The sequence below is a fragment of the Cyprinodon variegatus genome, unplaced genomic scaffold (assembly GCF_000732505.1).
Source record: "Cyprinodon variegatus isolate N-32 unplaced genomic scaffold, C_variegatus-1.0 Scaffold171, whole genome shotgun sequence".
Taxonomy (NCBI): domain Eukaryota; kingdom Metazoa; phylum Chordata; class Actinopteri; order Cyprinodontiformes; family Cyprinodontidae; genus Cyprinodon; species Cyprinodon variegatus.
Genome location: NW_015150624.1, coordinates 198,907 through 210,278, shown reverse-complemented (window position 1 = coordinate 210,278; position 11,372 = coordinate 198,907). Strand labels below are relative to the sequence as shown.

Below are 11,372 nucleotides of genomic sequence, written 5' to 3'. Positions count from 1 at the left end.
CAGTGTATAGTTAGTTTCCTTTTGGTTACTAAATAATGCTTCAAAATATGTCTTTTTCTGTATGTTTACCCATCCACTTTAAATTAACCCGTTTGAAATTGATGCAAAAGGATGATATATAGGCTTTGAATTCAAGTTGACACAAAATCTTTTTTACCACTTTGTTAATGCGCAAAATATATAATTACAAATCAAATGGCTGTTAAAAAACTGAAACAGCAAAAAAGGCAGCACACAGTAATCTTGAACATATCCTTTTAAAAGCTTTGCCAGATGAACAGGACATTTTAAAATTTAGATTCCCTTTATTAGCATTTAAATAAAGTGTTTAGAAATAAAGTGTTCTGAAACCTCCACGAGTTTTGGTTCCAGCTAATATTACCATGGCGGATGCTAGGGAGGCTTTGACTACATCAGAGAACACTTAAAACATGCTCAGCCACATTTCAAGACCCCCCTTCCTCCTCTCTCTTCCTCCTCCTCCTCCTTCACCACCACCTCCTCCTCTCACTGCGTCCCCTTCCATCCCCCCATGTTGCCTCAGGAAGAAAACTGGGCAACATCTGGCTAAGTTTATGAGCGAGAGGGAGAGAGAATTGGTAGACCATGAAAACTAGGATTTTTTTTTCAGCCTGTGCAGCAAGCCATTCTTGGAGCTGCCATTAGAGGCGATGATATTTTAATCTTGTGAAAATGCTCAACATAGCAATGAAATTTACCAACAAGGCCTCTGATGTCATTCTGATAAAAACATATGTTGCCGCTTAAGTGAAAAGTTTTATTTGAACAACATGAACAAATCAAAAGCTGCCAAAGTGGAATGAGCAAAGGGTGAACATTGTTACCCCCAGACATTCACATTCATTAAAACTCAATGAGTAGGACCAAACTAAACACACACACACACACCCACACACCTACACATGTTGTACAGCGACTGTACATATTTAATCATTTACACAGTGGTAAGTTTCTGAGTCAACAATACAGCAACTATTGTCACCTCAAATCAACATTAGTATAGTGAAACTGCAGTTCTTTAAATTGGAAGTCACTTCAGTGTTAGATAAGTTACAGATATTTACAAGATCAATAAATAGATAATTAAATACATCATTCTTCTTAAGACACAAAGCTGATGTAAAAAGAACAAGAGTGGCACTCAGATTATTTAACTACTGAAAATCAAACAAAACACAACATTACACAGGAGAAATGTAAAACACTGCACTTTCCTCAATAGTGAACTGTCCTTACTTTGAATGTAAGTTGGTTAAATTTTTCTTTGTGGTAATGTCAAGAATCACCTTTATGCAGTGCATTATAAAATAATTTATATCTCTTGAACATGTTCATCATGTTACAAGGAAACATTTCAAAATATTTCCATTTGGATCCTTTTATGAACACATATGCAGTGCTGTTTGCCACATGCTATAGCAGCGGTCCCCAACCTTTTTTCCACCATGGACCGCTATATGTCAGACAATATTTTAACGGACCGGCCGAGGGGGGCTAAATACGATCAAGTAAAATGATACGACTGGCATAAAATCAAATACAAACAGCATAAAAATAAAACAACAAGCCGGTCCCATCAAGTGTGCTCCTGATGTCCAGTCTGCTCCGTAGCTTTGTTTTGGTCGCTGTAACCGCAGAAAAAACCGTTTCAAAAAAGATAGGACGTTATAGATAGGATGAGTGTCAAGAGGCACAGATGCACCGACTGATGTAATTGTGAGAGAATATCTCAATTTTTTATATTTTTCAAAATAAAACATCACTCAGACTCTGATCGTCGATAAATGTTTATATATATATGCTTTTTTCTGTGCGGCCCGGTACCAAAAGACTGACGGACCGGTACCAGTCGCGGCCCGGTGGTTGGGGACCGCTGTGCTATAGGACAGCGAGTAGGAGAACTTTGTTACCTACGTAGCATTAAGTGGCCGAACACTGACACTGCATATCACACTGAACACACTTCCTGTTTGGTGAATCATCAGGATAGCAGCATATGAATAAGCTGTGATGACACAAGGGTGAATCTAAAAACTTGCAGGATACCCCTGATTTAGATCAAATAACTTTAGAATGGCCCACTGAAAGCCAAGACCTAAATCCAGTTGGTTATCCATGGCTAAAACAATATTATCTCATATGTTCCATCTGATCTAACTGATGTTTAACTATTATTTGAAGAAAAATAGCTGGAGCTTGTAGAGAAATAACCTCAAAAGTGTTTTCAACTTTAAACACAGAAGAAAAAATATACTTTTAAGAAAACCTCAGAGATATGCACTCCATAAAAAAATCATTTTAGTTTTTGGTTCTGATGTGACTAAAATGTTAAAAGCTCCATGGGGTACGACTAACAGGTAAAAGATAGTTCCCCAATTTAAATTTTAAATTGTTCAGCGATTAAAATCTTGGATGATTGTTGAATCTGTTGCAGTCCCATCTCATTAATCCATCCCAGTAGACTGGATCAGTTCCTTTGGCACTGTACATAGAGGATTTTGAGGTCCATGTTGTAATATTTACAAAAGTCCTATATTTATCTGCCCAAGTAAATACCTTCCTGGCAAAGTAAACCTGGGCAGGTATGGGTTTGGGGGTTGTTCTTTTCGCTCAGCTTTTCCTTGCAGTCATCAGCAATGTTGTGACTCTTTGTTAATGTGAAGTCAGGCCTCTGTAGCACCACGGCACAGCAAAACGATTCCAGCTTCCAGTCTATTGAAAACAGCCCAGGAATTGAAGGCAGGAACAAGCTTGCCAAAACTGAATTGCAGTAAGGGAGATTTATCCACAAGGAACTCGGCTCCCCAGCCATCCATTGTGTTTGTCCATGAATGCGACTTTTATCAGTGACATTGATATTTAAAACCATTTAAAAGCCAAATTTGTTGCACTTTCGTATTTAAGTATTAGGGGCTGAAAACAAGGATGAATCCTCTGGTCCTGGGATCTGAAGCGACCCATTCCTGAGGTTTCAACAGCTCTGAAAAAAGAATTGAGGAAAAAAAGCAATTAGTAAGAGGTGGAATGCAAAAAAATCTCAACAAACAAATCAGTTTCATCACTGAGTTACTTCACTTGGTTTGAATAAACAGACCAATATGTCCATTTTGGTGTGGACAACCTTCGTTTTCCCATTGGAACTCCTTAAGAATTCTCAAAATGCATTTGGTAACCGTGCAAACATTAAATGCTCATTAATAAAGAAGAGGGAAAAGAGACTATTGGAATGTGTCTGTTATTCAGGCTGCACAGCAGTCAGCAACAAGTCACCTCTTTCCTGAGGGCTATGAAACAATGATGTATGTATAGTTTGCTAGGGGCGCCTCATTGGCTGAGCAAACAGGCCCCAAAATAACTACCAATCAACGAAGATGCTATCATCACTCACTCACTGTGGGTATTGTGAAAGATTTAAAGTACACTTTGTTTGCCAAGAGCCAGAATTTTGTACATATAAAATTATAGAACAAGCATATAGATACAGAAATGTGTAAAACAACATTGATTAGAAGTCTATTGTATTCTGTGCATATAGAGGAATTTCAGATCATAAGGAATGTGTCCAATCTCTTCCTGCCTTACGCTGATTGGCTGCTACGCAAAGAGGGATCATCCATTACATGCAGAGGTAAATAAACAGTGGTAGCAATTAAAGTTCCATCATTTGTTATGCATTGTATGATGTTCATGTGTGTGCATACACACACATGCATCTCCCCATTCATATGTCTTACCAGCTATGCTTGCGTGTGTGTGCAAGTGAATTTGCGTATGTATAGTGTTGAACATTCTCAGGTTTAGCCGTCAACTGCACTTAAATTAATGATTTGGGGGCCCAAGAATCAACAAATGTGACCCCTGGCAGACCATAATATGGACCCAACCTGCCCGTGGATGTGTTTGAAGGCCGCTTCTCTTTCTTCTCTGTCAGCACCTCACTACCTCCGCACAACAGATGCATTCACTACACAAACACACATGTAACGCCTGCATTCGTGTTGTTTATGAGGAAGTGTGTTGCCATGTGGTCATGGGCATGTGTACGCTTAGCAGCCTCTGATTATTTTACATGTCAGCATGTTGTGACAGAGTGTTAAAATCATATGAAATTTTAGGTTTTCAGAGGTTAGGTGTGACATTTTTGGGCTTGATATGGAGAGACACGTGTTAAAGCAAAGCACTTTATATTAGCTGGGAAAGCTGAAAGCACATGGAAAATTTAGTCTGCCTAGATGACTGAGCGAGTGCTTAAGGCCTCTTTGGCATAAAGGTCTCACTCCACAATTTTCTGGATCATTGGCTGGGAAAGAGTAAGAAAGTCGGCTAAATGATCTGAGGAACATGACTTCTGTGGTGATTTGACATATTGTATGTTTAAAACAACTTGGATTAAACTAAGTATGACAACTTTTAAAATAGCAGCAAAAAGGTGTACTGAGGTTTTATAAAGTTACTATAATAGTTTTCTGCCATTCGTTCCAAAATGTTCAAGTCCTTCTAAGAAGTTGGCAGATAAAATTACCAGGATTTTCTCTGGGTTGTTAAGCATAGAGTAATGAGCCACTGTTGAGCTGACTGCCAGCAGGCTAAAACATTTTAATAGAAATCTGTCTGTATTTCCTGACGTGACACTAAAGGCCAATCGATGAACGCTCAGATTACATTATTTGACAAATAAGATTCCATTTTTTCTTTAGTTGCAGCTAGCCTGATAAATGCCCCTCTGTGAGAAGTGGAACCAAGTGGGTCATGGAGTACATTTTTGTCACAGTATGGCAAAATACAATTTCTCTCTCTACCCCCAACTCCAATCAGCAATTCATATCTCCTCCTCCCCATGTAACCCTCCTCTTCCTCCCTTCCTCTCCACTCTCAGGATGCTTAATGGTGGGATCACAAAAGGTGAACACCTTCTCATATTAATAACTGTTAATCTTGTGCTTAGGGATTATGAGGTTAGTAATAACTTGTAACATTTTCTCTGTTACATTTACTAAAGTAATGTTTTGACAAAAATACATTAGGACATTTTTTCTGCACCATACTGTACTTTTTTGCTTATACTTAAGTATTATCGTTATCAAAACATTGTTAATTTTACTTAAGTAACATTTTTCTTGACTATCCACTGTGAGTCACTTCACTGAATATGCTGGTTTTCAATTCAATTTATTTATATAGTGCCAATTCACAACATGTTATGTCAAGGCACTTTGCAATTCAACCAGATCATACAGTCAAATTGATTCAAAATTTTCTATCTAAGGAAAACCAGTTGATGGCATCAACTCATTGACTTGAATGCAATCCTTCACACTAAGCATGCTTGTACCGACAGTAGAGAGAAAAAATCCCGCTTGACCAGGAAGAAACCTCCATCAGAACCAGACTCGGTGTGAGCGGCAATCTGCCGAGGCCAACTGGGTTTTGAACAAAGGTGCTCCGGACAAAGACACCCAAACTGTGTTTCCATTAACCATTGAAATGTGCAAACTGTACTTTTAAATAGAATGCTAAATGGAAAAACAGAAATTTTGAAAAAAAACTAATATTTTTCTACAAAGAGTGTTTACATTTCCATCTGATGGTTTTTTGGTCCCATCAAACTTACTATATTTTACAAAACTGCAGTGGAAACCCTTTTTGATCTATAACAGGACCCTACTGCCCTGTGAAAAGACGAAGGAGAAGATAACTGGTGAATTTTCGTGTTGCATATTTAGATTCATGAGGAGACTGAGTATTTTGTACATTTAGTCAGCCACCATGAGCATTAAAGCTTTTTCTGAACTATGAATATATCTCAAGTTTTCCTATCTGCCCCTGCCATTTTGTTTGCAATTTTTCTTTCATTTCTTATTTAATGGAAATACCACAATTGCAAAAATTTGCATTTTTTAAATAAGCAGAACATCAACATAGTTTTCAGCAAATTTTTAATAGAAACGTAACTACAGTTAATGTTTATGCCAAAAGAAGTGTTCCATTTCGGTGGACAAGCTTATTGTGTATCTGGAGTAGATAATAGTAATATAAAGAAGCAAATATTGTCACTCAAGGTAATTATCAAAATTACCTACTTACAGGATTTGCCTCTGTTTAAGGTTGATTTCAGAATTGGTTCCTTAGCCTGGATTTATTATCAACTATTATAAATTCAACTATTCATTTAATAGCAGGTGAAGATTCTCAGTCATCCAGGTCATAGTAATTCCAAAAAAGTAAAAAAAAAAAAATGATCCACCGGACTTTGTTTCCAAGTTTGAAGACGTTTAGCTTCCCCTCAAGGAAGCTTTTTCAATTCGAAATGTTAGAATTAGTATTGACTTTGTGGCTTTATAGAGTGGACAAAAACAAAGCCTGGTTTTGGCTTAGAAAACATGCAAACTGAACTGGATGAACGGGTCCGCCCCTTAGGAATGGGGGTCCTATGGGTTCTTTGTTAGTCTACAATACCCGATATCGGGCTATGCCTCTGAGAGAGGGGTCGCTAGGGGGAATTGTTGGCCTGGCTGCACAGGCGAGATGTTCTGGACCCCTGTATAGGGGTGGGGGTTTCAGTGATAGCGGGAAGGATTTAACACTATCGCTGCAATGTGTCTTTTATTTTTATTACTGTTTTTAAAATAACATAATTTGCACTTATATTTACATTTTGGTCTGTCTTAAATATATAATTCTAAGTTGTACGTCAGATGTGATGAGTTAGTCAGTACTAAGTAGCCTTTTTTACCAAACACTTTTTTCACTGTTACTTGAGTAAAAAATATGATGTATTGGTGCTACCATTACTGAAGAACTATTTTGGGTACTCAACCCCCCTCTAAGGATGAACAAATCACATGAATATTTCTGGTGAAAACATGTATGCAGTACTACTGCTACACTGCAAAAACACTTAAATTCAGTGTATTCACCCTTAATTTGAGTAGGTAAATGAGATAGTTTGCCAATGGAATGAGTAATTTTATTCTTAAAATAAGATAATTAGATAATATGCACTTGAAATAAGACAATGCAATTGTGTTTTCTTATTTTAAGTGTAAATTGTCTTGTTACATTGGCAAAATGTCTCTTTTACCTCCTTAATTCGAGAACAAATGCACTTATTTGAAGAAAAAATTACTTATCTAGATTTAGATTTTTTGCAGTGTAGTTCCTTTGTTGATTAGATGTCCAAACATTTTTACACCAAATTAGTTCATGTCCTTATTCTCGTCTGGTGCCAGATCCAGTTTGTAATGTTTAGTCTAAGAGGACTATTGTGGTGGGAATTGCAATGGAGCCAGATCCTTACATTTTGGCAAGTGTTTTATCTACTTTCTACTTTATATTTTTATTGGTTAAACTTCACTCTAATAAAATAAATTCTTAGAGAATTCTTAAAGAAGGTGACTCACTGTAAAGACGGATTTATACTCTGAAACCAGGTCATCTGCTTGAGTGTCGCAGTGAACGCAAATGTGCCCCTGCCCCTTCCGCAGACACTCTGGTGCACCTCTTCCTAATTGTAGGTGACCTCAGACAGTACCGCGGACATGAGGCATCTGATTGGTCAAATCTACATCTGCTCCACACTTAGCATATTTCCTGTTTGGTATGTTACCGGCTTGTTTTGTTTGTATGACAACGATTGTGGAAAACGACTCATGAAGTTGGATTAGCTAGAAGAGCGAGGTGTGTGAGAACTCTGGGACCCTTTTTTCCACCTAGATCCCCGCTCATTTTCGCCCTCATGTCCCTCGGTTTTTGCACAAACTTCCACTTCCTCACCACATCGGCCGTATCTAGATCCACATCTAATTCGTGATTGTTCCTCTTGCGTTGTGGTGTGGAATAACATAGCGCAGACCACCTCAATGTAGGGCATAAATCAAAAATATCTGCGACAAGCTCACTGTGAAACACTTCTGTGGGAGTATAAGCAGCCCTTAAATAGATTGAATCTTAAAATGTATGAATATTGATTTCATTAACACCCAGAATTTGTTTAAAACCAGCAGCACTTTGTTTTAAACAGGATTTAGTAATACCACCCGACAATTTTAAAACAGCAGACGGAGTTAGAAATGCTGTTTAAGGTTTTGTACAACATGTAATATAAATGTAATCAGCAGAATAATATCCAGTTATAACATTAGTTTTTAATATTGACAGGATTTGTTAGTAATGTTTTATTTTTAATTTCTGTCCTAAATTAGACAGATTAAAGGTGAAACTTGCTCTGGAGTTTTAAAGATGGTACTCATAACATGCCACTCTGCTCATCCATCAATGTTGATATCTTTATGGTACAAGAAATTAAAGGAATAGCGGAGGATGTTCTTTTTCCGGGTGGACCATGAAAATAAGTGGTCCTCCTAATTGTCAACCATTCTGGTGATATGTTTACGTAAGGCCATCCTACATGCTCGTCCCCTTTTTCATTTGGGTGTTGAGTCCGACCAGTGGTGTATAAAGTACTGAAATCTCGGAGTCAAGTAAAAGTATAAGTACCTCTCCAAAATATGACTTTTGTAAAAGTCCAAGTCACTGACTGAAATGTTACTTGAGTAAAAGTCTTAAAGTATCTGAAATGGCTTGTACTTAAGTATAAGAATAACTGTAAAAATAGATGTACTCAAGTAATGTAGTGAAAAGTATAAGTAAAAAGTAAGTGCAGTTTGAATTACTTTTTTAACATTTTGCTAAACTTTGAAGATTAAATTCTCTTAAAATAATATACACAACCAAGTGTAGGATAAATTTAGACTGGCTTTGCGAAACAGGCGTATCCTATTGGTGTTGATGAACAAACCCAGGCAAGACCCGACTTTGTAGTCAGTAGGTGGGGTCAAAACATTTGCGTTTCTCTCTCTCTCTTGCTCGTTTTTTTTTTTTTTTACTTAGTAACTAAACCAAACATTGAAAATGTATCGGAGTTAAAGTATGCAATTAAGTTTGTAAATGTAGTTAAGTACAAGTGAAAGTTCTCAAAAAAAATGTATACTCTTGGAAAGTATAAAGTACTCCAAAATATACTTAAGTAGAGTAGTGAAGTATTTTTACTTCGTTACTATACAACACTGAGTCTGACATGGTGGGAAAAAATAGCAAATCTTTTGGAAAGTAAGCTTGTAAGAGCTACGAGAACAGCAACATTTAAACAGCGTGCATGAGGAGAAATGGGCTTGTGCATGCTCTCGCACGCGTTCAATAGGCTTTCTGTCTCGGGAGTGAGTACAGGGTTATGCATGTGCATTTTTTTAAGTGGAGTGGGCTGGTCTATTTAAAAAATTGCAAAAAATACTCCATTATACATCTGATATCCAATCTAAAAGTCTTGTTGTGAGTTGGTAAAATCATTCTACAAGTGATATTAACAGAAACTTTAGATGTCAATGTTGCATTTGGGGACCACCAGTGATGAGTGATTCCATCTTTTCTTGAAATTACCTTGTGTTTCAGTGTTCTTTAACTTCCACACATAAAAAGAAGGAAAACATACCAAATTCAATTACAAGTACAAAGATTCAGCCCTCTCCTCAGCTCTTTTCACCACATGGACAACTCTTAAACAAATCAGTCAATGGAACAAGGAGATGAAAAAACAAGTGAGAAGTACTGCAAAACAGCCAAAAAAAGTGAGTATTCATTACTTTCTGTAAAGACCAGAGGACATATCCAGTTAAAGAGAGGATGCTCAATTTAAAGTCTAACCTGCATATCAAGCTGTTCCAAAACTACAAGATATTTTATCAGCAAGTAACTTCAAGCGCTCATTCCTTCATCCTGCAACATTTACATTTTTTTTCCTCCTCTTTCTTTTCTCCCAGCCTGACTTTTACAACTTCCTCCTGGTTGAGGCTGCAGCCCTAACCCAAACAAAACTCCATTTTTTAGTTATTGGCCCTCATGGCATGTAATGGAGAATCAAGCTAATTATCCCTACAGCTGTTTTCACTTGCTTTTTATGTAAGCAATACCTGGCTGATCCAGAGAGCAACAGTGAGGCCCTTCTTAGCGCTCCAGGCCTCCAGGCCGGCTGGAATTAGAGAGCATAATGCCAGGTCCACACCCCCCACTCCTTTTCTGACCGATACTGCTCGTGTGTACCCCTGAACCCATCTCCCAGCACACAAGCCCACCTAACTCAGCTTGACGCAACCCCCTTCCACCCAACACACACACACACACACACATATCCAGAGCCTCCCCGTCCACCCGTAAATCTACCTCTCAAATTCCCCCTTTGAACTTCAACAAAGCTGCTCTTCAACAACTAAAACGGGATCTGCATGACAAGCATGGGCTTTCTTCCACTGATGGCAATTAATGACAGAGGTGAGCAAGGGTGTGGCTTGGGTTAAATGGGAACCATCTCTCGCTGTCATCAGACTTGAATGGAGACAGAGCCAGTGCTAGGAGACGGACAGAGAGGAAAAGATAGAGCACAGGGTAAAGAGTGAAAGAAAACAATTCCTCACTGGTTAATTACATAATTTCCTTCATCTGAATAAACACATACCTGGTTAAAGAAAGTGTGAGGAAGTTTCCCAGATGCCAATTTTGAGGGGTTTGCTGAAGAGACCTACTAACATCATCCATAACTGGACTCGTGTAGGTAGATCTCAGACAAAACATCATTGCCACAGTTTGTAGCTGTTGGGGAGTCATGGCCAAAATTATACTTCAGTGTTGATCTTCTCTTCTCAAGCAATTCTTTAGAAGAGTGAGTCAGAGCAGATAAACAGTTGCTGGTGTACTGTTTCCCTTAAAAACTGCAGATTCCTGGCTGCTACCAGGGATGTATTCAGTACAAACACCACTAGGTGGAGTTGAATGTTGTTAAAAATATGCATACATTTGTGCACCAGTTTCATTATCTCCCATCAAAAGGTAGAATGCATCTTTTACTGGACACTGTGCATGCTTTACTTACATTTTTTTCCTAGCCTTTATTTGTGTTTAAATAGCTGTTTATAACTTCCCTATGGCACTTCAATCTGGCATCTTGTTGGAAATAAAGAAAAGAAACACCAGACAATTAAAAGCTCCATTTTATTTTGCCCAAATAACAGTAAAGATTGTGTTGGTGGGAAGAAATAGCAGAACAACTCCCCATTCTAACTTTTCGCTCTGCCTGTCTGGCTTTTCTGTCACTAATCCTTTGTGGAATGGTAGAGGACTGTATGGAATGGTGGTTAGCTCCCTGATTCCAGCCAAAGTGTGTCAGTATACAAGTGATATGAGTGGAATATGCTGTACCTGCTCCTAATGTGGAGGTTACTTTGACATATTCACACAGCTCCTCCAACACATAAAAACATGTGCTGCTGGTGGCTGTGCATGTATTTTAGAATAAAAAAGCA

General features: G+C 38.0%; 1 protein-coding gene across 1 annotated transcript in view; it reads right to left on the bottom strand.

Annotated features, from left to right (window-relative positions):
- Positions 1 to 815: 815 nt before the first annotated feature.
- The window catches only part of LOC107087027 (ERC protein 2-like), a 206,592-nt gene continuing 196,035 nt past the window's right edge, over positions 816 to 11,372 (bottom strand). The window contains exon 20 of the mRNA XM_015378362.1: positions 816 to 3,001. The gene's annotated coding sequence lies outside the window, so the exon portion shown is untranslated. The remainder of the gene's footprint in view (positions 3,002 to 11,372) is intronic.